Below are 27,212 nucleotides of genomic sequence, written 5' to 3' on the forward strand. Positions count from 1 at the left end.
AATACAAAAATTAGCTGTGCGTGGTGGAGCGTGACTGTAATCCCATCTCCAGAGGTGGAGGCAGGAGAATCACTTGAACCTGGGAGGTGGAGGTTGCAGTGAGCCGAGATCACACCACTGCACTCCAGCCTGGGCGACAGAGTGAGACTCCATCTCAATCAATCAATAAAACTGAACAAATTTGATTAATGAGCTCTGCCATTTCACTTTAACCACCCCTGCTTTTATCCCTCCTACTGCTTAAAGCTGCTGGGGCACTGGTGTTCCAGGAACGGCGCTCTCCACTGTTTGCATGACCCACCCAAGGCTTGGCAGCAGAGCCCCGTCTCACTGGGGACACCTATGGACTTTGTCTTTAAATAATTACAGTCCAGTGATGCCATAATCTATATTGTATATGCATATTTTTCACAAGTCCTACATATTAGCAAATGGAATCTAGAGCATTTTTTATTGTGATACCATGCACACAGCATACAATTTACCATTTTTAAGTGTGCAGTTTGATGGCATTAAGCACATTCACGCTACTGTGCAACCATCACCACCATGTATCTCCAGAACTTTTCGTCTCCCCAGACTCCAACTAAATACCAACTTTCTACTCCCACGCCCCAAGCCCTGGTAAAGCACCACTCTAGTTTCCTCTAGGTACCTCTTGTAAGTGGAACTGTTTAGTTATTTATCCTTTTCAGACGGTCTTATGTCACTGAGCACCATGTCCACAAGGTTCATCCATATTGCAGCATGTGTGAGAATCTCCTTCCTTTTTAAGGCTGATTCATATTCCATTCTGTGGATAGGCCACATTTTGTTTATTTATTCAGCTGATGATAGACACTTGGGTTGCTTCCACCTTTTAGCTATTAATGATGTTAACATAGGGGTACGAAGATTTCTTCGCCACCCTGCTTTCAATTCTTTGGGTATATACCTAGAAATAGAACTGCTGCATCATGTGGTCATTTTAATTTTTTGAAGTTATATTTAATAGTTTCCTAAATTATCTAGAATGTGTTTAATTAGTAATTATAATAAAACTCTTGGAAAAGATTAAAATCATGGACTGTGATTACTTCCATTTCCTTGTTAAATGTCTTCACTTTAGTTCTCCTGGGATGTCTCAAGAAGCAGGGATACAAGGAGGCAACATCCTTTACATGTTGGAGAGAGGTTAGTAACTCTAACCTGAAAACTCGAAGAATTTTTTTGAATAATGCTCCAAAAGCGGAAACTTTTCACCAGTGTAACACTCAACGGAAATGCTCATCGTGGACTTCTGATTCGAGATACTCAACTGGTAAGTATAATGCCAATATTTCAAAATCTGACAAATGCGAAATCTCAAACACTTCTGGTCCCAAGCATTTCAGACGATAATACATTTAACCTGTATTATCGATGATAAATTGTGCAAGAATCTCTAGCCAATTTTGAGGCTATCTTAGCTTAGAGACAACACCTTCATAAACTCTTACTTCTTTTTTTTACGTCCTGGAACTGTTGTATGCCAGCCAGCCTTGCAGTTTTAATGCATACACACAGGCTACACATGTACCCAGGGTAGGATCCAGGCCTCATCAAGCTTGTGCCTCTGGTTCTGTGCAGGAGCCTCACTCTTAAAGACACTCATTTTGCTGAATGACTTTCTGACAGTAGGATAATGAAAAGAACTTGAACTTGTTTTGTTCTGGTCTTCTGGAACAAAACACTCTAATTAGCAATATCACCATAAACTATGCAAAACTATACAAAACTATACAGTGAGCGCAGGTTTCAACTACAGACAATCAAGTGTCTCTGCCCGTGTCTGGAGGTTCTGTGGTATAAAGGCCCATACTTATAGATTACTATGTGTAGAAGAATCCTGTGTCAATTTTAATCTTCATTTTGAGTTGTGCTGAGTTCCTCTGAGAGCATTAATCCCTAAGGGGATTTGGACTCCTAAATCAGAAAAGCAGCAAAGTCTTTAGTAACCCAAAGGAAATCTACGTGCTCATCCTTACTCAGTTCTTCAAAACATACACAGAGATAAAGCAGTTTCAAAGCGATCTCTACAACCAGCATTTTAGAATCAAAGTTAAAAACACTGAGGAAAGTGAAATCCTTAAAAGTGAACTCTATTATTTGAAGAAGTTAATGGAAAACTTCATTCAAGCGTGGTCAATCTTTAATTACAGATGCAAATTCATGCTATTTAGTTTTACTTTTGACAAACTAAAACAAAAAAATCAGAAATTACTAAGTAATATTAATCCTATCATTCTAACTAAGCATATAGGGATAAATTCCTAAAGTGAATTAAACAAAACAGGTGGTACTTTAAATTTAGTTATTTCCTTATTAATGGCTTTGAAAATACATCAAATATTGGAGAGAAAAAAGCAACAATCTGTATGTTACAATGTCACCTTTGAAGTGCCAAAAAAAAAAAAAAAGGGGGGGGGGACAGAACATCACCCAACCTTTCTTTTCAGTGCAGAGAATAAAGAAGAACTAACAATAACAACAATAATTAAAAAGGACAAATGAAAATATAAGAATAACCACAGCTATCAACATGGTATAATTCTTCAGCAGTGGGATCTTATTATTGATCACATCTTCAAAAATTATATTTCCTGCAGAAATGATTCTACTTTGACAAGGGATTGAATCATCAATACTTTTCTTCATGTTTATCCTGACTCTCAGAACCAACTGGCTTTTGCAACTATTGTTTTCATAAGACAACTGACCAATTACAATCTAATTTCTCTATTTCATTAACAGTGTGTGGCTATTAATTTCAAAACCTAGATATTAAAGGAAGATACTATCTTGGGTAGATACATGAATAGTATCTACAAGCAAACTTCTACTCCAAAGAAAATTAGCTCACAACCTATAGTTATTGCATCTAATGTGTTCTAAGCTAAAATGTTCAAGTGCTAATTTTCCACCCCTAGTTCACCTCAGAGGGTAAAACTTCAAACACCTCATTTGGAAGTACATTTATAATTACCCAGAGTAAGGAGGGGTTCAAGGTGTTTGCTGATATTCATCATAATGTCTACTTCAGCCTTCTACCTGCAATGCCAACAGCAATAGCCTAAGAATGAAAACTTGCCATCTATACTTTTAATCCTTCCTCAGTGCTGCCATTTCTATCAATTTCTCAGTATTCAAACAGCAGACTACACCACAGGACAATTAACTTCTGACTTCCGCCCCCCACTTCATCTCTAAATCGGAGATTAGAGAAACAGTTTAAACTGAGTAACATTTACATTAATTTTAACTGTGTCTCAACTGCTATCATAATGACTCTCTATGCTTAGTTACAATGTATTAGTATTAGTATATGTTATAGACCTCCCTTAAAACTACAGAGGCAAAGCCTACTCAAAGTCTAACAACTAAACCCCAACAAGAAGCTAGCGGTGGAACCACCACACAAAAACAGTCAGTCTTGTGGTTAGCTCCTAAAAGCAAGCCACATACTTAGTTCTGGTGTTTCTAGAGGCCAAAGCAAGGATGCAAACGCCATTAAAACGAAGATTCTAAGACAAAAACAACCCTATGACTTCGAAAGACAATCTGGTACTTCTAAGATCTAAGATAAATTTCTCCATGAGGTTCTTTAAAAGAAACAAGCCAACACACACACAGACACTCAACCACCCCAAAACCATAAGGAAGGAATAATAACCATGAAAGCAAACGGCTCGATAAGACAGGGCAGGTTACAAACTCAGTAGAATCCCCAAAGGACAGAAAAGCAACTGTTTTCCTAGCATTGCCCCGGTACACAGAGCTGTTTTTTCCTCCCTAAAGAGAAATCTTAACTTGGAATCTCAAAAACAAAACGGATCAAAGCTGAGGTTCTCTGGTGGGCAGGGTGCTCTGGACTCCCCGTCAGCCTCAGGGCCCACCTGTCAGAGGTGGAGGTGTGGCAGTGGGCTGTGCACGTGGCCAGGCCTCCATCTGGGGGACCTGTCCAGCATGGGGGGATCACTACACACTACACCTTCTTGGAATTAGGAAGCATCATAAGAAAATGGAAATATGTGATTTTATTTTAGAGAGAAACAGGCTGCTGAGAGAATGGAGAGACACCTCTGTCCTCAAAGGCTCAGCTGCTTTCCTGGAATGAACCACTCAGATAAAGGTGAATGGTCAGCAGCACTGAAAGGTGGGAGGCCGGACAGGGGGACAGAAACTGCACCCCCCGACACACACATCTGGTCACCCTTCTAGGCGTCATTCTGTTGGCCTTTCAATTAATTTTCAGACCATGTGAACAGGGTCTTCATTTACCTCACAGTGAACTTTTCAAAACCGGTTCTCGGTGGTTGTGACATTCACTGAGTCTTTATTTTTAGTTCTCTTCAGTCGAGAATTTCTCATCTCATGAGTTCTTTGCGGAAATTTATCCACAAGTACATAGATTTTATATAAAGACTATCCTTGAAATTTAAAAAATTTGGCATGTAGTGTCATCTTCTAAGAGAAGGCTAGAGGTAAGTAGTTTGTAAAAAAAAAAAAAAAAAAAAAAAAGGCCACTCCAAACCTGAAGGTTTAAAGCAATCAAGTTAATCATTCTGTAGACTAGAAAGTATCTGAGACAAGTCTCAATCCATTTAGGTGTATTTTACCAAGGTTAAGGATCATTGCCCTGACACAGCCTCAGGAAATCCTGAGAACATGTGCTAAGGTGGCTGGGTTACAGCTTGGCTTTACACATTTTAGGAATACAGAAGTTATAGACAAAGACATAATTCAATACATGTAAGGTATACATTGGTTTGGCCTAGAAAAACAGGATGGGGTGGCGAGGTGGGGAGGCTTCCAGGTAATGGGTGGATCCAAATATTTCCTAATTGGCAACTGGTTGCAAGAGTAAGCCCTATCTGAAGAGGTGAATCCAGCATAAAGAAATGCTTGGGTTTAGACATGCAGGTGTGGAAGCCAAGGTTCTTGTCGTACAGATGAAGTCCCCAGGTAGCAGGCTTCATATATAGGGTGACTGTCTCTTATCAGAGCTGAAAAGGTGTCAGCCTCTCTGGAAAAGACCTGGTAAGGGAAGGAGACTCTCTACAGAATGAAAATTTCCCCCACAAGAGAGCTTTACAGGGGCATTTCAGAATATCTCAAGTTATATTTTGGGATAAAATACTTTGGCTTCCTTCAGGGCGCCTATTATCTGTCATGTGATGCTCTGCCTGAGCCAGGTTGGAATTTGGTATCTGGTTGCTACAGAGTCTGTTCTGTCAGTATTAGGATCTCTCTTTTAATGTTAATGCTAGTCAGTTGTGTCTAAACTCCAACGTGGTAAGGGTATAATGAGGTGTGTCTGCCCCCATCCCCCACACTATGGCCTGAACTAGTTACGTAGATTTCTTTAGGGTCCCCTTGGCCAAGAGGCAGTCACATTCCAAGCTGGGGGGCTTAGAATGCTATTTTTGGTTTACAATTCTAATGTCAAAACACATAAGTTTATCAAACACCCAAAACAACCCTAACATCAGGGCCAAGCAAAATGTGTTCAGTGGCTAGAGAGCAGGGTGGTAAAATGTGTTTTGGAAGATGGCTTGATAACTTGTATCAAAAATATTAAACAAAACAAAACAAACCTTTGAGAAATCCGAATCTAGGAATTTATTCATCATGATGGATTTCCACTGGGATGTGATCGACAGGATGCTCTTTGCAGTGTGACTAAACAGTGGGGCGTCTGCTGTAATTAAAGTAGACTGTAGTTACGCCTAATGACACAGAGCTAAACATGATCTATGAGGTTAGGCCAACCCCGGCACACAAGACAGAGATGTGTGTTTTCACGTGCAAACCACAGGCAGGGCACAGTGAATAAAGGCAAGGATACGCGTCTGACCTCCTCGGCTCAGAAGCCGGCTCTGTCCTGGACTCATCCACCCGCACCTACTCATCCCTGCCTACTCCCTCAGCTGGAGGACAGTCTACCCTTCACCCTGTTCCCACAGCTGTGAACACGGTGGTACCGTGCCAGGCTGCTACTGCTGTACTGAAGCACCTCTATGCGTGGGCCACGTGTGGGCCCCGTTCTAAGAAACCACGTCAGAACCCACCCCAGTCACAAACCCATTCTGCAAACCCTGTGTTCTATGCAAACAAAAGTCAAATGAAAACCAGCTTAATAGCTCGGAATGAAGAAGAGGCCCATGCACAGCTAAAACGTTGGTTACAGCTGGATAAACTATCAATTACAACTGTTCTTGAACTTGTAAGAGGGCTGAGGTTGCAAGGCAGCCACACAGCCTGCAATCTGAGGCAAGACGAGCCGCTGCAAGGAAAGCTGGGGCCATGTGGACTGCCTCAACTGCGGCAGAACACAAGAGACAGATAATAGTAAGAAACACTCAGCTGAGCTTCTAAAAACTGCAAGAGGCTGCGTGTGGACTGGCACGACAGTGTAGCAGTTCACTAATGAGAAAGTCTGGAGGCGAAGCAGACTTTCAGGCACAGAGGAGGGGACCTGCCACCCCCATGAGAAAAGCACGGAGCCCTACGCTCCTGCCCTGCCCTCTCTCTGGCCTCTGGGGGAAGGGCAGCAAACCCTGTTGATATAGTAGTGCCAAAGGAAGGAGAGTGTAGAAAAAAAAAACAAAACTCTTTCACTCCTTGAGCAGAAGAAAAAAATCACAAAACACTTCACCCCACAGCTGAGACACACAGGGTAGGGGACAAACCAGAACAACCGAAGATGACCCTGTTCCCACCCTCCACTGCAGCCCCTATCCTAGCCTAGCAAGAACCAAGTAAAAACAATAGTCCACTCCTAGGAGAGGAGAAGACCACAGAGAGAGCAGTCGGTCCTCTATGACTCAGGCATACATGGTAATAAATTATGTTTCCCAAGGTGGGAAGGTTAGGAGGAGACAGGTAAGAACTTGGGTGGCCAACAGGCTAGACCCGGGCTCGGCCAACAAGGGCTCCTGGCCAAATCTGGGCTGCTTCCTGTTTTTGTGAATAAAGTTTTGTAAGCCACGGTCATTTGTTTACCTGTTGTCTTTGGCTGCTTTCAGGCTACAATAGCGGAGTTAAGTAGTAGTAGAGACCGTCTGGCCTGAAAGTCTAAAATATTTACTAACTGGTTCTTTAAAGAAAAAGCGTGCTGATCCCTAGACTAGACGGTCTTCTTTGGACCAGTGTAACCCTCCTAGTAAGGAAGTATAGAGAGTTCCCTGGAAGGCCGGAAGAAGGTGGAAATATTTTAACGTCAAGGGCTGTTGTTTCTAAATCTACAATTGTTTGCCAGTCATGCCACCAGGCTTTCTGTTCTCTGCTTAAAGATGGAAATATCAACTTTTCCCCAATCCTATAATCACTTTTTAAACAGTTTTAAAACACTACAAGCCACCATTCTCTAAGCTTTTAGCTTTGGTGATTCTATTGCCACTGCCACACACTTTCTGCTTTTTAACAGAGGCCCTAAACGTATCAGGGCCTCATGCTGTGGAGAGGGGAGAAGCTCAGATTAGCAAATTACCGATGTAATGCTTTAATAGATGGCACTTAAAACAACCTCTGAAATAAAAAAATTTTAATAATAAGGAGGAGTGTTAATAAAATTATCCTCATTCAAGAGATTTTCGTTCCTTGGCTCAAATTTTGAGCACTGGGAAGAAAATTCTGAAGACACAATAAGGTCTTTGCCAAGTTAGCTTTGATCCCAGGGAAACAGACTTTTAAGAGTTTAGTAATGCTGGTCTACATCTGCAAGCCACCAGCATTAACAGCCTGGCCTGGACTCCGAGGAAGGCTCTGATGACTTCTGCTAGTCCACCTCACCTGCAAGTCACTCTCCTCAGAGCAGTCAGCAGCTGCTATGGTTTGTCATTTATCCCTTCCAAAATGCATCCCGAAATGTAACCCCCAGTGTGGCAGTACTGAGACCGGGGGCCTTTAAGAGGCAATTGGGTCATGGGGGCTCTGCCCTCATGCATGGGTTATCACGGGAGTGCGACTGGTGGCTTCATAAGAGGGGGAGAGTGAGCTGAGCTGGCACATAAGCAGGCTCTGCCCCCTCGCCATGTGGTGCCTGGGAACTCGGCAGAGTCCTCACCAGCAAAGAGGCTCCACCAGACAGGGCTCCTTGATCCTGGACCCCTCAGCATCTATCACTTGAAGAAAGAAAAATTCCTTTTCTTTGTAAATTACATAGTTTCAAATGTTCTCTCACAAATATCTGAAAATGGACTGAGAAAGCAATCAAACATCAAATGTCAATCAGCGCACGTCATGTTTCCACTTCAATCCCTTTACCATCTGAAAAAAACCCAACCTTCTTACCCTGGCCACAAAGCCCTACGGCGTTCCGCCCCTGCCAATCAGCAAGTGTAAGTGCGCCTTGGTACCTGCCTTTCATGAACAGGGTGCTACTCCTCTCCCAAGGAGCCACCGCAGGGAACAGTGACCCTCCAGGTCATGTGCAGATGACGATGAGCTGGGGTCTACACAAATGAGAAGCGGCCGTGTTATCCTATTACTCCCAGGAAGAATGGGTCAGATCAGATTCACCAAAACCAACGTCAACATTTTTCCTAACGGTCGGGAAAAAAAAAATTCCCAACTTGGAAACAGGTGAAAGGACCACGTATCATTTCAACATCATGCTGGGGCACTGGGAGCCACTCCCACCAGGGATCATCTCGTTCTTTATGGCCGTGTACCTTCATCTGACTGTTTAGCACTGGTTAGAGTATTTTATAGCTCCACATGGAGGTTAATTTTAGAAAACTGAGAGTGATATAAATCAATGGCATCGCTTAGAGATTTAAATGACACCTGTTCAGGAGAAAAGACAACAGCAAAGGTTAGTATGGCTGCCCTGCAGGCCGTTAACCGGGTTCGTCTCTCTCTCTGCAGCTATCCCAGCATTGTTTCAGTGCCTACACATGGTCTCCTGCATCTTCTTTGACTCAACTTCACTATCTTTTTGATTCCTTCCGTGAGTTAAATGAATACCTGATATGAATGGATTCTGTATTTATAAGTCATGTTTTTACTTACTGGAAGCTGAAATTTGAAAGTGGATGTCCTGTAACCCCTACAGGTTTAAAACTAACCTAGGAAGTTATTTAAAGTTAAATAATTTTGAAAATTATAGATTCTTTTCTAATATTTTATTTAAAGCTAAGGGGCGGCGGTTAGAACCACCATGCTCTATGACATGAACTGAGGCTTTTAGCTATCCCTAGAACCAATACCAAAATTGCTTTGCGCCTCTGGCTACAAACCAAGGACCCCCTTTAGCAAACAGTACCATGAATACCATATCAACGGTGAAGAAAGTGGTGCGGACACATTTTGTTCACTAAACCAGACAAAACTTTCCTAATGAACTAGGGCAAAATTTTCTTTCAAGTCTGATTACCGTGCACAGTTATACTTTTACTGAGCAACTACTGTGTGCATGTATGTGTGAGAGCACTGTGTATCTGACTCATCGGCACACTCTTATTACATGCCACCAGACAGCTTAAAGCCAAATTTGTGGCCCACTTGCAGTCACCAATGCCACGGCATGCATACCCTGGACTGGACTAACCATAACCCTGGCTTTAATATGTTTTCGTTTCAGTTTGTCTTGACATCTTCACTTGGATTTAAAAACAAAACACTATATCCCTGTATTTCCAAACTGTCAACTGCCTTAAAAATCCTTTTTCAGGTAAGGTCTAGAGGTGTATAAATCATCAGAAACACTCCACTACCCACTTCATGCCTTCTATCCAAACCATCGCTTCCAACACTGCTGCTTTATAAAAACCCGACTAATCCTTCCAGGCCCACGGAGACACCTTTTCCCTCTTCCTAGTTTCTGCAGACCTCAACCAGACATGCTCGCTCCTTGAACCTTTGAACACAGTCTCTTAAGTTGCTCAGCTGAGAGCACTTACCTGCTGCCTTATGTTACAGACTTTTGTGCAACTGGCTTCTCCCCAGCCCAGCAAGCACTGGCTCTCAGAGGACAAATCAGTCACATGGCCCCATGGGGGTCACCCAGTGGACCCCATGACATGGCACACAGTATGCAGTGTGCTTAATAAACTGGACAGAAGGAAAAGAGCAGAAAGTATGAAGGGAGTTAAAGGCAGAGTAGCATTCATTAATGTGTGCCTCTTCTGGCCATAAAACCATAGAAGAACTTAATCTGGCAACAAGACTAAGACACGAAAATCACAATCACTGTTTAACAACACTGAGCAGGTGAGCACTGCCTGGTGTTGTTCCAGGTGCTAATGCTGTGAGACTGAGTAGATAAACATATACGCTGTCTAACTTCCTGCAGCTTAGCTTAGGCAAAGAAACAAACACATTAAGCATGCAACTAGAACCGTGGCTGAGTGCTACGTTTTAGATGGAGGGGGAAGATCAGGGAGTCTTCTCCCAGGAGGTGCCATCTGTGCTGAGGCCAGAAGGATAAGAGGTCAACCAGATCAAAACAAAACAAAAAAAGTATGTGTGTATATGTATATATATGAATACATGTGCAAAACCAGGAGGAAAGAAATTGGCCAATTCCAGAAAGTGAAGGCAGCCTAGTGTATTGGAAGCAGAGTAAGCAATGAAGGGTCAGCCCCGAAGGGTCCTGTAGGCCACAGTAAGAAGTATGAAATTTGGCCAGGTGCAGTGGCTCATGCCTGTAATCCCAGCACTTTGGGAGGCCGAGACAGGTAGATCACGAAGTCAGGAGATCGAGATCATCCTGGCTAACACAGTGAAACCCTGTCTCTACTAAAAATAAAAAAAAAAAAAAGCCAGGCATGGTGGCGGGAGCCTGTAGTCCCAGGTAAATCAGGAGGCTGAGGCAGGAGAATGGCGTGAAGACGGGAGGCGGAGCTTGCAGCAAGCTGAGATGGCGCTACTGCACTCCAGCCTGGGCAACAGAGGGAGACTACGTCTCAAAAAAAAAAAAAAAGTATGAATTTTATCTCAAGTACACCAGAAAGAGAAGACACACCCTCAAGCAGGGCAGTAATATATGACTTACATCTATAAAAAATCTTCCTGGTGTGTGAGAAATGGATTGGAAAAAGGCAATAAAGACAGATGTCAATTGCTTGGACAACGTGGTGGCAATGGTGAGCGGCAGAGTGGATAATAAGGATGCAGGAGAAGGGAGGGCATGGCTTTTAGCTGGAGCTACTGAATAGCTGGAGGTAGCACTTACGGACACCGGAAAGCCTGGACACAGCAGCCCTTCCCTGATTCCTCACATGGAGGGAGTCAGTAATTACCCTAGTGTTTACAATATGTTTAATACAGGGCTTAGTAATGACATGATAAATGTATCTTCTCTCCAATATACTTGCTTCTCCTTTCTTTCTGGATGAGTTCCTTTAAAAGACTGCTCTCATTCTCACAGAGCAACAAAACCAAAGGTGTCAGGTGAAATACAGAGAACACCATCTTATGATCTGGGGCCCCCCAAGGCACGGTGTGTCTATGACTGTGACCAGGTGCTCATGCATACTTTGTACATTTCTGTACATGAGCATGGAAACTTTTAAATCCCATGTCTAATCTAAGCATAGAACCTTTTGTGGCTTAACCAGTAAGCAGAACGCAGCGAATGAATGGAGCCTCTCAACAGACAGGCAGAATGTGACCATGCGCAGGAGAGGTGATCAGACAGGCAGAATGTGACCATGCACAGGAGAGGTGATCTCCAGTGAGGAAGTGCCACAGTATGGATTAAGGGGCACAGCATTTCCACCTGGGGATGTAAGAAGCTGCAGGGTGGAGGATGCACAGCGGGTCAGGATGTTAAAGGACTGCCTGTGGGCTACTGGTTGTCCTGGATCAGAATTTAAAGTTCCATTTCTGCAGGATGGAGGCGGAGAAAATGGGAAAAGAGAGACGTAAGCTCAGAGGTCAGGCACGATCTTGTAAATAGTATTTAAAAGTAGAAGCATTTATGCTTGAAAAACAGACCCTGGAAGCTTGGAGAGCCAAGGATATAGGCTGCCTGTGGGGGGTGGGGAGAGGGTTCTGAGGAGGTATTTTCAATAAGTAGCTAGCTTAATCTGCAAAGCTAAAGGCTGAGCAAACTACAGCGAAATTAGATACTTCCTTAAGCAAATTTCTAAAACAAACATCTAGCTTCAGTCCAGATCAGTGTTTCTCAAAGTAGGGCCCAAGGACATACCACCTATCCATCTACGAAACACCAATGCCTAAATCCTGTGCTCGCACCCTCTGATCATCTACAAGGCCTGGATGGCCTGCCCGGTTCCGGACCCCTTCCCATCAGGTTCACCAGGTGCTGCCAAGGATCACCCATAGCTATGGTTCTGAGTGGCTCCCAGGACAATCACTGAGGGATCACGCCCATCTCTGCAAGGGAATGCCTGGGTACTTACAAAGCCGCCAGGGCTGAGAAACAAGAACTTGTAATGCAGTGTTCCTCTAACTAGGGTGCTAGAATTTTCCATGTGTTTGGCATTTCAGGGGTCCACACTAAGTACACTGAGAAATGACAGCCCATGAGCCCCCTGACAGCAAGGAGGAGCTTTTATGTGTCTCTTTCCTTATGGGCACCAAGTGGGGTGGTAGAGAACACGGTGCTCAAGGGGGGCCAAATTGTGGAACTGATGGTTTCCTCTAACAGAGACGTTTAGGACGTGCTGAAGAGCAAGGGATCAAAGGAGAGCATCTAACTGAACACATCATGTTCTAGAGGAGGGCAAAAGCTACTCAAAATCCAAGAAAGGAAGCTGACCTCACCATAACAGAAACCTAAAAGCCACAATGTGCTAAGTTTTATAAATACAGTAACAAAAACTATAGAGTAATTTTAAAATCCAGTTTTGTGATCAGTTTTGAGCATCCAAGAATACTTAAAAACTGTATTAGAGGCTGGACATGGTGGCTCATGCCTATCACAGGCACTTTGGGAGGCTGATGCTGGAAGATTGCTTGAGCTCAGGAGTTCAAGACTAGCCTGGACAAAACCCCATCTCTACAAAAAATACAAAAATTAGCGGGGTGTGATGGTGCACGCCTGCAGTCCTGGCTACTTGGAAAGCTGAGGTGGATCACCTGAGCCTGGGAGGGGGAGACTGCAGTGAGCCGAGACGGCACCAGCCACTGTATGTACTCCAGCCTGGATGAGACGGAGCCAGACCCTGTCTCAGAAAAAAAGAAAACAAACAAACAAAAACTCACAAAAAACCTGTATTAGAGCAAAACTCTGACAGTCAGCTTTTCTTCCAATCCTTCCATAAATCATGAAAATGCAGGCTAAAACTGCAGCGGGGTGGTCTGTTCCCCCCCCCCCATCTCCCCTTTCTGTAGGAGGACAATCTGGTAACCCACTGGCCCTACAGTGATCCAGCTCTTGGGGTGCACCCCTGACTCGAGCTTGGAGTAGCAGCAGTTTCTAATGTTACACAGTAATGTGCAACTCTGAAGATTGTGGCGAAGTGCCACCCCAGGATGTCACAGCATTACACAGACTATATAATCAAGAAAACCCAGTGTGGAACTGCTTATTACATGCATATGAGAAAACCCCTTGTGAAAACTGGGAAATGCACACATTAGATTGCACAATATACATTCCTAAATGGCGAATTTCTGTAAACAGTGATTAATATAACACAATAAATTTAGTTTAGACCACTTATCGAGAACATATTAACAGAAAAAATGGCATGTGGAAGACTCTGCAAGCAGAAATTTTACTAGGGCAACCTCCTTCTCCCCCAAATAAAACTAAACCAAACCAAAACTCAGACTCAGTCTATTTTTACACCACTCTTCCTCTTGGTTTGTTGTTATAAAGCTGTGACAATTTTGATAGCTGCCATAGTTTTAGAACTTTTGTCCCATCAGATAAGATTTATCTGAAAAACCAAAGCACAGAAGTTAAACTTATGCTCACTTTCCCTTTGAAGTCCATAATAAAAGAGTGGTTCAAATCACGGAAATCAGAAGCAACCGATACACTCTGTACGCAATGTCATGCCTTCCAAGGCCGGTCTGGGCTGTGCGGTCCTGTTCTTTTTCTCCTGTGGCCTTCACGCTTGTATTGTCATGAGGCAGACACAAAGAGGCAGTCGCACTCCCAGAGGACGGTCAGAAGCTGGCAATCCAGCAATTAAACAGCGTGATCTTCCGCACTCACCTAGTTGATAATGCTCACGTTATGCTCCCATTGTATTCCTACACAATTCTTATGTTATTTCACCTTTAGAGGTAATGCCAAGTATGGGAAACAGCTACCAAACTTTGCTGAAAGTGTCATGCAAGAAAATGCTACAATTACAATGTGAACATGGAATACATAATTTAAAACTACATTAGCAAGATGAAAAATAATCTCTGTCCCGTTTTCCATTCAATAAAAGTCACATCACCCGACCACGGGAGAGGCAGAGTTTCTCTCACCAGATAAAATGCACAACCCTCTCACCATTACCAGTGTAGTAATAAAGCTGTAGACACTCCTCCTTAGAGACCACGTCATCTTACCATTTGATTTTACAATTTTACTAGGAGGAAGTTACTTCTTTCAAGGCTTAAATCACTGTAGAAACAATTCCCACAACAATTACTGTTGACAGTAGAACGGTCCTATGATAAGAAATTACTCAATTGGTGAAATGTATGTTTATGTGGGTGAGGGAGTCCCTAAAAGCCCTGACTTGATCCCTATGCAATCTATGCATGTTACAAATGTGCACTTGTACCCCATACATTTAAACAAATAAAAAATAATAAAATAAAAAGAGGAACAAATAAAACTAAAAAAATGAAAAAGAAGAGGTCCTACGAAAATGGAGGCAAAGACTTGACATAAGAGGCGTGCAGCATGCAGAAAGCCAGTGCTGGGGGCGAGTGGCTCCCAGCCACCAAAGATGGCCCTTCGGCTCTGACCCAGGCAGTCAACGGCTTCACTGATGTAATTCTCAAACATGAATTTTATGACTGATTTCCCCTTTCATTACTTCAAACTCAGCAGTTCCTCTTCTCCCGCCGACTGCTTCTAAATATCCCCCCACTGCCCCTGCGGAATTAAGCATGCCACTTCAGAAAAAGCGCTGAAATGTGGCCTGCCTTTGTCACAGAATACATTTCTCACAATCAGCTGAGCAGCTGAGGAGACAGTTCAGGTCTGTCTCGTGGGAGGAGAGGCAGGCACCCACAGGCACATCGTGTCTGAAGGCTCAGGTCAACCCCGGTAAGTTGGTTGACAGAGTGTCAAAGACCAATGAACACAGTCCTTTAGACCAACGAGAATTCCTGAGTGGGTTTAACATTCCTATTCAGTCTGGAGAGGGTTGAAGAGAACAGCAAGCCATGCGCAAACTCACTTGTGTCAGCATCCTAGTCACATAAACCCAGGTTCAGTAAGACGGACACACGGTCACTGTGACAGCCATGTTACTACTGGGCTGGCTTTGTTTATCCACCGTGGACTCCTCTGACTTCAACAGTTCAGATCACACTGGGAGTAGAGCACTGGGCTGTCTGGGGCAGTGGTCGCCGTCCTAATGCTGTCTCTGAGATCAGCAGCTCACACGGAGGCGGCCGATCACACAGGCACCTTGGAGGTCTTCTAGTGATTAAACGTCTCCATTTCAGTGCATGGACTCTGTGACAATTATTTCTCAGCTGGGGGTTGGGGTGGGGGATGAGGGGGACACAGTGCACAGCTGTAGTCTAAGTGGCTAACACGGGTCCTAAGTACAACCTGTAGCTGTACGATGAGGCCCAAAGCCATTTACAGCTTTTCTCCTGGGAACACGCTCCCTCTCCTTGCTGCACAGACATAAATAAGAACTTAAACTGCAGACAGAAATTAGAGATGACCACGACTGAGGTAATTGGGCTGAAAGTATATTTGAGAACCTAGTATGTTCCCATTAAAAAAGTTCTTTTTAAGCACAAACAAGTCTTAAATAATAAAGTAGGGAGGACAGGCCAGATGTTATCATAAATAAACCTGATTGTGAAATGTTATCTTCCCAAAAGCCAGGGCAGGGAGGGGTGCGGTGAATGGAAGAATTGAGCATCAAATCCACTTGCTTGGGAGAGCAAACACATCGTCCAGAAAATAACCTGGAGTAACAAATACTTTGGAGGTAAGCTTTAAAATGTTTTCTCAGTATTTCCTATTAAGAATGCCTTGGCAGATGCCATTTATGATCCTAGACTGAGGGCCAATCACATCCAGGTCCGTTTATCACTGGAGGAGATGGGTATTCACTACATCAGGGTAACTACTTTTTAAAAAGAGACAGTTTATCTCATTCGGTGTCATCACTCCATGAGAAGCAGGGCTGTACAAGCATCAGTTTAGTATAATCTCCTGAACAATAGTCTGGCATCTGCTCTTGCCTTAGGGAATGCTACCCACAACCGCAGGGCTGAACTTTCAACACTGCGAGGGGCCCGGCCTCTGGTCTGCAGACAGCGTGGCATGGCTCTGTCAACCACAATGCTTTTCAAACAGACCCTATCATCAGAAACGAGGGCTCTTTCTTGAATCTCCATTCTGCCAGGCTCTGAGCTCCTGGAAGTCAGGGGTTCTGCACTGCCAAGCTCCAGTCACACCTGCCTGCCGTGTGGTACATGTTTAACACGCCTATGAAGAGGCATGGAGCTTCCAGAAACTCTCCCAGGCAGAGGGCTGACGGGTGTATGGCATGGGACGTAGAATGAATCCGAAACTACAAGCAAGCCTTAAAGAGATGCCTCCAAACCCGAGGAAAATCTCTCAGGAACTCAGAAGCCATGGAAGACACTCAGGAGCCAGCAACTGTGCGGACACCAAGGAACATGAATCAAGTACAGCAGACTCCGACTGCAGGGGCCGAGCACCCAAAATGCGAGAGGGGAGGTGAGCCCAGGCCTCCACTGGGGCCAGAGACTGCTGGTGAGAACGGACACAGAAGCTGCCTCCTCCCTCCAGCACCCAAGCCCTGGCAAGCCGCTGCGGGCATCGTGTGGGTTCTTTCATTACTTCACTTGTTGAAGGTGAATGAACCCTTTAAGTAGATTTTGCTCAGATAAAACAACATAATTTTCAATAGAATGCTAATTATCAAAAGACATTTAAGATGAACCATCAAAGAAGAAAACGCTTTCATCCACTCCACAGTTTAGTGGCCGCCTACCATGTGGCAGGTAGTAGAAAAACTAGGACGAAATGTCTTGGTTCCTCCTCTCAAGAAGTTCCCTTGAGCACTGGGATGCAGCTGTGAAGAGGCATATATTAACCTCACTTAAAAGGACATGTGCACGTACAGCAGGGACGTGGCGCAGGAGCACAGGCCTGCTGACTCGTCTGATTTGGAGGAGGTCCCCTAAGTGCTCAGGGCAGCAGGAGTGTAGGAGTGCCTCTTGGTGCCTTTGTAATTTGTCCCGACTACCCTGACAAACCATTCTTTTTACTCTTCTTTTTAAAAGACAAACACTAATAATGGAAGCAGAAGGGATAAAAATTCCTCCAACAACTCACTCATGTACACGCAAATGTTAATGAAGCCCCTAATGTGTGTAAACAACTGGACTAGGCAATGTAGGAGATTCTTAAGACCATTAAAATATCTGCACAACACTTTTCCATTCTACCATTTCAAGTTTAAATGAATTCGTCCATCTACTCTGGATCTTTGCCTGGATATTTTAAAAACATCCAATTTTATTTTTTCAGACTCTTCTAGGGAATTGGCTCCCATCCATCCAATCTAAGTACTCAAGCCACTTTAGTTAAGCCTTCCCCACCCAAGGCAAAAGAGCCTTGGCGAATCGGACTCCCTGGCACCCTCCTTCAAGGGGATCCTCATAAACAGTCCGTTTGTGTAATTAATGTGACTGATGTGTAAAAGGTGAGATATCAAACTAGAAAGGAGATAAATGCAGTGCCTAGCTCCCAAAGATAGGACTAGAAAAGGAGGAAGAACACCTATTGAAAAGGACAAAGCGCAGAGCTGGGCACGGCTCAGTCTCCTGGTGAGCAGCATCTTGGGCACAGCTGTACTGGGAGGGTGACTGTGTACTGTTTCAGACGACCACCCAAACGCTGGAACATGACATTAATTCAACGTATGATTGTCCAGGCCCGCTCAGTACCTATTGCCGTTTTTTTTTTTGAGACGGAGTTTCACTCTTGTTGCCCAGACTGGAGTGCAATGGTGCGATCTTGGCTCACCGCAACCTCTGCCTCCTGGGTTCAAGTGATTCTCCTGCCTCGGCCTCCCGAGTACCTGGGTTTACAGGCATGTGCCACCACGCCTGGCTAATTTTGTATTTTTTTTTTTTTTTTTTAGTAGAGACAGGGTTTTTCCACGTTGGTCAGGCTGGTCTCAAACTCTAGACTTCAGTTGATCTGCTCACCTTGGCCTCCCAAAGTGCTGGGATTACAGGTGTGAGCCACTGCACCCGGCCTCTATTGCCATTTCTATTGTTACTAGCCCTGGCTTTCCCTTGGGGTATCCTCTCATCCCCTTCCTTCTAGGTTACAGAGTTTAGATGAAGTTGACCTCACCCCTTGAAACATAGGAGGAAGAGAAGCCCCTTTTCTGTCTGGTCAGCTGAGAGGTCAGAGTGGCAGCCCAGAGCTGCGGGGGCACCTTGCTTCCATGCGGGAAGGACTGGCCTGACTGAAGCAAGTGGAGGCTGGGGATGGGTGGGGTATGAGAATGATGGTAACTTCAGGCCACAGATCCAGCTGTGCCTGGATTTCGGTTCCATGAGCCAACAGATGCCATTTCATTTGCTTGTATGTTTAAGTCACTGTGGGTTCAGTTTCACTCACTTGAGACAGAAGCGAAAGTCTTGAGTAATACTGTGTACTTAATAAAATCAATTACGCTTATAAAAACTTCACTTATCAGTGTGACACAGTACAAAGAACTAAATGGAAGTCAGGAGTAGGTTCTAACGTAGAGTCTACTTTCCCGCCAATTCTGCTAGTGGTTTGATCAAATCACTCTTTCACAAGCGGCCTCTTCTGTAAAACAAGGATTCTCTGGAAGAGGAAGACGAACGTTGGAGGAACTTAAGACAGAACAAAGGCACCAGAATAGCATGCTCAGAAGAGGTTAGAGAGCCTGTACCCTGTGTATATATAGCTGCTCTCAACCTTAAGGAACAGCATGCCATTGGAGGAATATTCCAGAAGGCCAGTACCTGGCTGCAGCAAAAACAATGCTAACAGGAACAGAGGAGACAAGGGGGATTTGTAACAGGGCTCAATTCCTAGTAGCACATGCAGCAACAAGAGCAAATTCAATCTGAAAATGTAATTTCCCCCCCCCTTTGTCCTTGTATCAGTTAAAGTTCAAAAGGAGCAAGAACTACAGTTAGAAATATTCCTTTTATGTCATCTGACCTAAGAAATCTAAATTTCTTTTACATTGTACTTCATATAAGCCCAAAGTAATGAAATATACTTAGGTATATTCAAAACTGAGCAGGAACCATAAAATTAATGCAAATTAATTAGAAGTTTTCTAGCCCCTTAAGGCAGGGCCTAGATAGTCCTACCTCACCCCTGAGTGGGGTGGGGAGGACCCTGAATCATGGACCTCTTTTGAGGCACTCCCTTTACAAGCATGAACGCCACAGCTCAAACATGCAGAGAAGATCAGTGTAGTCCCTGGGCAAGGACAGGTACATTCACGAAATGTTCACATTTTGGAAGTTAAACCACCCAAAAGAAAAACAGGCAAGTTATATATATACATATGTATCTATCTATCTATCTATCTATCATCTATCTATATATCTATATATGTATATATGTGTATATATACACATATGTATCTATATATACATGTATATATGTGTGTGTATATATATATATATATATATACACGTATATGGAATTAGAAGAATGAATACAAACAGTCAATTAACCTGCAAAAACAGTTTTCCTGTTTTAAAATTAAAACAATGAGAGAGCATTTTCTCATCTGCCAGACACTGAAAAATAGATTAAAATGTTGGTTAAGAATAGGTAAATATGTACTCACAATCTTTTCAGCTTTTTTAGAGAGCAATTTGGCAACATCTATTAAAATTTTAAATCAATTACAGGCCTTGTGTTTTATCATTTACAATAGCAAGTTGCCAACTAACTCTCAAATAGTATAAAATGTATCCTCAAATAGGAAAAAAATGTATATGCTTATGTGTATGTATATACTTCCATGGGGGAGAAAGAGGAGAGGGAAAGTAAATGAGGCAAAATGTAAACAATTGGTGATTCTGGGTAAGGGATACTATATGGGTATTTCTTGTACTGGTCTTGCAACTTATAAGTTTGAAATCATATTTATATAAAGTTTAAAACATAAAAAGAAATCATTTGAGTCTTAAAATAGAAAGTTCTCCAAGACATGATGTTAAATGAAAAGAGCAAATGCTAAGAACAAATTATGTAGTATGATCTCATATAAAAGAGTATAAATTCATAGAAAGATAGAAATGACACACATCAAACTACTGATGTTCTCCCTGGGGAATCTGGTACTCAAGAGGGGGAGGTAATAGTGAACTCTTATATTTTGCTCAAAGTACTTCTAAATTACTTGTGCAAAAATGTATGACATTTATATATTCTGTTTAGAACAGGAAGTGTGTTAACATTTCTGGAGCTGTGACATCAATAAACTTCATTTGCAGGGAAAAAACTCTCAAAGTCTGCAGCAGGGACTCTCAGAGTAAGAAGGAAAACACTCCTTGAGAAACCCTGGTTCCCTATCCAGACTGAGATGCTCACTGGACTCCACACAGCCCACACGTGACTCTTCCCCTCAGGACATGGCTGCTAAAGAGCTGGAGGGGTTCATTCCCTAAACTTCTGACGGGAATCAGAATATGCGATTCCAAAATATGCCACTTTTGAATACGGATTATTTTTAGCTAAAGGCAACTGAGAAGCAACTGAGAAGAACTCTGCCCTCTCTATTTCTGCCTGAAAGGGCTTAAATTCCTATCTGTAAAGGTATTCCCACTTTCCTGTACCAGGAAAAGGAAAACAACTCATTACCAGAGAGATGAAACTGGGCCAAGACTGTATCAACAGACCTTACTAAACAGCATTTGTCTTCCACTAGTTTCCCCGTATATCTACCTCCCCACATTTTACCACCCCCAAGAAGCCTAGAAACCCCACTTTCTTTTGTCTAGGAACTTCTCCACAATGTATCACCCTTTGTTAAAATGGTATATAAGCTCTCAAGCCTAACCACTTCTTTGGGGTTTCCTCTTTTGTGTGGACACCTCTTGGGCACATAAAATTTAAAACACCAATTAAATGTATATGTCCTTTTCTCCTGTTAATATGTCTTTCACCACTGTAATTCACAGGCCCCAGCCACAAACCTAAGAGGACAGAGGGAACACTCTCCTTCCTCTTACCCTTTTTTGGCCAGCTGAACTTGTTATATTTAATTCATTTTTACATAAAACAGGAGATGATTACAAAAGGGGAGCTGATGCTTCAAAGGAAACTACATTGAATGATTTGGAAAGGCTCTAGACTAAAAACTATTGTCAAAACCAGGTGTGAGAAAATGAGAAAAATCAAAAAAGGCTAGGGCTATACTCAGATTTCTAAGTACACCTAAGTTTTGCTCTACTTTGAAGAAATCCGAAGTGGTAACAGTAAGTGATACATTATGAGCATGCTTTACACAAGACAGGGCTCCAAGCAATGAATCCATGTTCAAAAGTCCTTGGCTCTTCCAACAAGTGGCAAACGCAAGCGCTCCCTTGGAAAGGGCCTTGGTTCGACATCAATGATTGGAAAATAATGCACATTTACTAAGTTTTAAAATAAAATCATTATGGTGTGCATGTTTTTAAAGACTCCTGGGAGTAAGCAGACTGGCTCCAGCTGGACAAGAGCATCTTCTCTATGGGCTCTGTGCCTGAAACTCTGCACTAGAATTCTTAAGCACACGCAGGTTTGAGGACCACTGTGCTCACTCTGAGGAACTGAGGAACCCAGCTGCTGCTGCGCATCACATCATTCTGCCTGAGGATACCTATTAAATGTTTAGAAAGGAGGCAGGCTGTGCACCTGCTTGTCTCAAAGGACTACTCTTCTCGTTTGATTTTTAGCTTCTGGACCCTTTCCTTGTGTAAGTGGGTTTGCTCTTGAAAAGAATAAGCAAGATAACACATGTGGAAGCCTCTAGCATGGACCCACTATACAGGACAGGTCAATCATTTGTGGGGTTTCAAACTGAAATCTTTCTTGATCAAACCCTCAAACACACTTCTAATTGCCTGTTTGCTGTAACTTGACTTCAAATGTCTTCTCTTTTCAAGTGGAAGTTTCCTGCTGTGGCCCCAGGGAATAGCTGCTACCTCTGGGCACTGGTCTGCTGCCTTTTCTTTTTTTTTTTTCTTTTTGAGACAGGGTCTTGCTCTGTGGAACAGGCTGGAGTGCAGTGGTGCAACCATAGCTCACTGTAGCCTTGAGTTACTGGGCTCAAGCAATCCTCCCACCTCAGCCTCTTAAGTAGCTGGGACTACAGGTGGCATGTAGTCACCATGCCTGAATTTTTTTTTTTTTTTTTTTTTTTTTTTGGTGGAGACAGAGCCTTGCTCTGTTGCCCAGGCTGGAGTGCAGTGGCGCGATCTCAGCTCACTGCAACCTCCACCTCCCGGGTTCACACCTTTTCCTGCCTTAGCCTCCCTAGTAGCTGGGACTACAGGCGTCCGCCACCATGCCCGGCTAATTTTTTTGTATTTTTAGTAGAGACAGGGTTTCACCGTGTTAGCCAGGATGGTCTGCATCTCCTGACCTCCATGATCCGCCTGCCTTGGCCTCAAGCCTGGATAATTAAAAACAAACAAACAAACAAACAAAAAAACACCTTCAAAACCTAGGAGAATAGTTTTTATTTTTATAAAGATGGGGTCTTACTATGTAAACTCCTGGCCTCAAGCCAACCTCCAGCTTCAGCTTCCCAAAGCGCTGGGATTACAGGTGTGAGCCACCACACCTGGCCTGGTCTCCTGATTTTTTAGTCTTCACTGGGGTTAAGTTCTAATTTCTGAGACTAAATCATAAAAGGCCCTAGAAAGCCCTGGGGCCTCTTCCTAGAGGGCAGCTGTGCCTCTTATGCTTCCCTGATAATCGCAGAGGAAAGGGAGATGGATCATCTACTCATATTCTTACTGAGAGGAAATCACTCCAGCTCCTCAGAAGCAGCCAGGTTTTCCTCAACACCTTCTCTTAGGAGTTTCCTTTGGCTGAAATGTTCATGAAATGCAAGGTGTGCTAAGGTATTACTTCCTCAGTCATTTTCCTACTAGGTCTGTTGGCTTCAATATGAAATCCAAACGCCAACCCTACGTCACAACACTGATAAGGTTTACACCTATTTGTTTTAAGTTTGCTAATTGCATTTTCTGAAATTTCATACTTATGGAATGATAATGAATTATATGTTTGAACTCATGAAAGGTATAGGATTAATTCATTAGGGAATTAAAAGAGCAAGAAATCACCATTAAACATTGATAAAGAGAAAGAAGACAGCTAGCTGCATCACCTAAATTTTAGAATTTCTCACATTTCTGAGTGAAATAATATATTCATTTAAGCCTTTGTGCCATACTTAAAGTAATTAAGAAGCAAACACATATATGGTTATTCTATAAAAATAAGTAAGTGTGTGTGAAAATACTCCAGAAACATTCATTCTTTGGGTTCACAGATATTCAAATATCTGTGGTTTTGGTGGCAAAAATATCCCTTCAGTACAAGATTAATGTTTTGAATAGGGGATGGTTCGTTTCCCAATGACTCCACCAGTATCTACTTCAATTAGTTTTAGAAAAACAAATCAGTTTCCTTACGTAGCTCTAAAATTAATCTGGAAGTAAAAGCAAACAACGGCTTAAAAAGTGTCTGAGTGTGGACCAACAGCCTAACAGAGCTTCAGCGCGGCTTCTCCTCATTCAGGAAGGATGTGCCAGAGGGCCAACGAGGGCTTTCTGGAATGTCTGTGTTTCTGGCCATATATGTTGTTATTTCAATAGCATTTCTCCCCTCCTGCTCTCCTTCCCTCCTCTCTGAGCCAGAGATCTGGGCCACAAATGACTCCTTCCAACAACCCTCGTCTTCCATGCGCACCCATTCTACTGGAATCGCTCCATCCACAAGTACTTGCGGAGCACCGACTACACGGCAGGCGCCATTCTGGGCACAGTTTGATTTAGTCAGGAAAAATAAAATGCTTTCTTGGGGCTCACGTTCTAGCAGAGAGTATAACAAAGCTCTTCTCTGCACAGGGACCAGGGCAGCGACAGCACTGACCCTCCCGAATCCGCAGGAGACCTGCTGTCAGGGGCTCCGCCAGCTCTGCAGTTGCTTTTCTTCCAGAAAGACTTCCTCCTCGTTAATCTGCAAGCCTGATTTAGATCAACGCCGCAGGGGATGTCATTCACCACTGTCCTAAAAATGCTCCCTAACGGCTTCTATTTTCTTCTAACTAGAGATTATATTCTCAGCAGTATACAGGGGTCAGGGCTGATCTGACCAGGGCCCAGACAGAAGTGAGAGAGGGGCAGAGATCATAGCTTTGGAGAAAAATGATGGTGAGGGCCCTGGAAAAATACTGTTATTCCCACCCCAACCTCCCAACTCCACAGAACACGGTAAAATAACTTAAGATTCTATGCTTACACATCCCTTTTGGTTTAACCAATGCCACACGTGTGGATGGATGTTTTTTTAGAAAGGAAGTCACTAAATCCTCATTTAAATGGAAGCTATTACCTTCCTTATATAAGAAACATAAAGCAATGAAGGTTCTTGTTGCGAATTGTTTCACATGTGGTGAAAGCGGAATGTGGATCTGGTGAGGGCTGCAGTTCATTTGGAAAGAACTAACACACGAGAGGGAACTAGCAAGACTGCACTGGAGGTGGTCACCAACCAAAACTGGACGTGCGGGTTAAGGACTAGAGCTCTTAACCTTGTTGGCGCAAAGTTTTGAAAATCAAGGGTTCCCACAACAAAAAATGTGTATATATATATATATATATACACACACACACACACACACATACACATACAACTTTTGTGGACAAAAAAGGGGGCTCACAGATCTATGGCCTCCTAAGAGCAGAGATCAGCTGTCCTCTCTGTAAAGAGCCAAGTAGGTCAGATGCAGTGGCTCACGCCTGTAATCCAGCATTTTGGAAGGCCAAGTCAGGTGGATCACTTGAGGCCAGGAGTTTGAGACCAGCCTGGCCAACATGGTGAAACCCTGTCTCTACTAAAAATACAAAAATTAGCCGGGATTGGTGGTGGAAGTAAATGAATGGATAGCTCCATTCATTCATAGTAATGGATGGTTAGCTGTGTTCCAATAAAACTTTATGTATGAACACAGAAATCTTAATTTCTTATATTTTCACGTGAGTAAATATTCCTCTTGATTTTTTTTTTCCCAAACATCAGGAAATGTAAAATCCATTCTGAGCTTGCAGGTCATACAAAACCAGGAGTGGGGCAGGGCCAAGCCCACGGGCTATAGATTGTCAGTCCTTTTTGGTAGCACTACAGTCCAGCACCGTGCCTGGCCCCCAAGTCATCAATGAAGACGGAGGTGCTTATCTGTCCAGGAGGCAACAAGCAATGCTGGGAAGAATGCCACGGAGGCACTAAGGCACACGCTCTGGTTCCCTTTCTGGCTTCAGTTCTCTCCATGAACATCACCTTCTCTCTGGACTCAACTTCCCTAACTGCAAAATAGAGTGTGCTATTAAGTGAGTCCCTTCTACATCTGAACTTCTCTGATTCCTCACATAACTAAGAGAAAACTGTATCCATGAGGTCAACAACATAGGAAGTCAAACCTGCAAACAAGTTCATAAGCTCCAATGGAGCCGGAAAAGGCACCGTTTGGGTCAAGCGTGTATCTGAAAAACACTGGCAAGATGGCAATTTCCTGTCAAAGGGAAACCCCAGATTTCAGTTCATATTCCACTTCTTTGCTACACAAGGGCCTGGGCCAAGGAGAAAACCTGTTGAATGCACCACAGCAGGATGGTTAGAATGTCTTAGTGAACACTTCTCTTTAGAGGAAAGTAGCTCCCCAAACAAACCAACACCACTGTATTTTGTTTGCTATTATTCTACTGAGCTTGGGTTGCAGGAGACACACACAGGTAAAGAGACAATTTTTTTTTTTTTGGGAGATGGAGTCTCACTCTGTCACCCTGGCTGGAGTGCAATGGCACCATCTCGGCTCACTGCAACCTCTGCTTCCTGGGTTCAAGTGATTCTTGTGCCTCACCCTCCTGAGTAGCCAGGATTACAGGTGCGTGCCACCGCACCTGGCTAATTTTTGTGTTTTTCGTAGAGACGGGGTTTCACCATGTTGGCCAGGCTGGTCTTGAACTCCTGACATCAAGTGGTCTGCCCTCCTCAGCCTCCCAAAGTGTTGAGACTACAGGCGCGAGCCACCACACCCAGCTAAAGAGACAATCTTAAGACTGCAACTCAGAAAGGAGAGAGAGGAGAGGGCCAGGTGGCGGGGCGCCCCTGAGCAGATGGAGAGGAGGGGACGACGTGCGGCCCTGGTGCTGACAGAGAGAGGGAGCCAGAGGGCAGGGGAGGGCCGGGTAGCAGATACACAGGGCACACCTGCTACTGAAGGCAATGGGGTGGGGGCACCAGTGGACACCACCCTCGTCCAAGAATGACTGAAAAGGGATGGGAGCTGTCAGAAGGCAGGAAGCAGGAAGTCCTATTAGAAAGCTCCAGCAGCTGAGAAGTCATGAGGACTCGTAAGAGAAAACTGCGGCCGGCACAGCACGGCAAGTGAGGAAAAGGAAGCCACCCGTGTGAACTCCCAGTTGTGCTGTCCTGGGAGATGGACAGGTCATGGCACAACCAAGGCAGCTGCAGAACCCAGGAGCGGGGCTGGGTGTGAGAGTAAAACAGAGGACACCAGTGGCGCCAGGCAGACTTGGCTCTGACGAGGGGGAGCAATGGCACCTGCACTGCCGATCACAACAGAGAAGCGAGCCCGGCTCCCGAAGGCTCTACTGGGTTAGCCATGCTCCCACTGAAAGGCATTCCTGGGTATTCAAACAGATGAGCAAAATAAGAACCAGCACTTCTGTATCAATGCTGGCCACGCTTAGAAAAAAACGCTTAACACGAGACAAGACTCAGCACTTAAGAGGTGAAGAACGGTAGA

General features: G+C 43.8%; 1 protein-coding gene across 3 annotated transcripts in view; it reads right to left on the reverse strand.

Moving 5' to 3' along the window:
* CDYL (chromodomain Y like) overlaps nt 1–27,212 on the reverse strand; it is a 229,441-nt gene that overhangs the window by 33,897 nt on the left and 168,332 nt on the right. The gene's annotated exons all lie outside the window — the stretch shown is intronic.

The sequence above is a fragment of the Symphalangus syndactylus genome, chromosome 23, assembly GCF_028878055.3.
Source record: "Symphalangus syndactylus isolate Jambi chromosome 23, NHGRI_mSymSyn1-v2.1_pri, whole genome shotgun sequence".
NCBI classification, from domain to species: Eukaryota; Metazoa; Chordata; class Mammalia; order Primates; family Hylobatidae; genus Symphalangus; species Symphalangus syndactylus.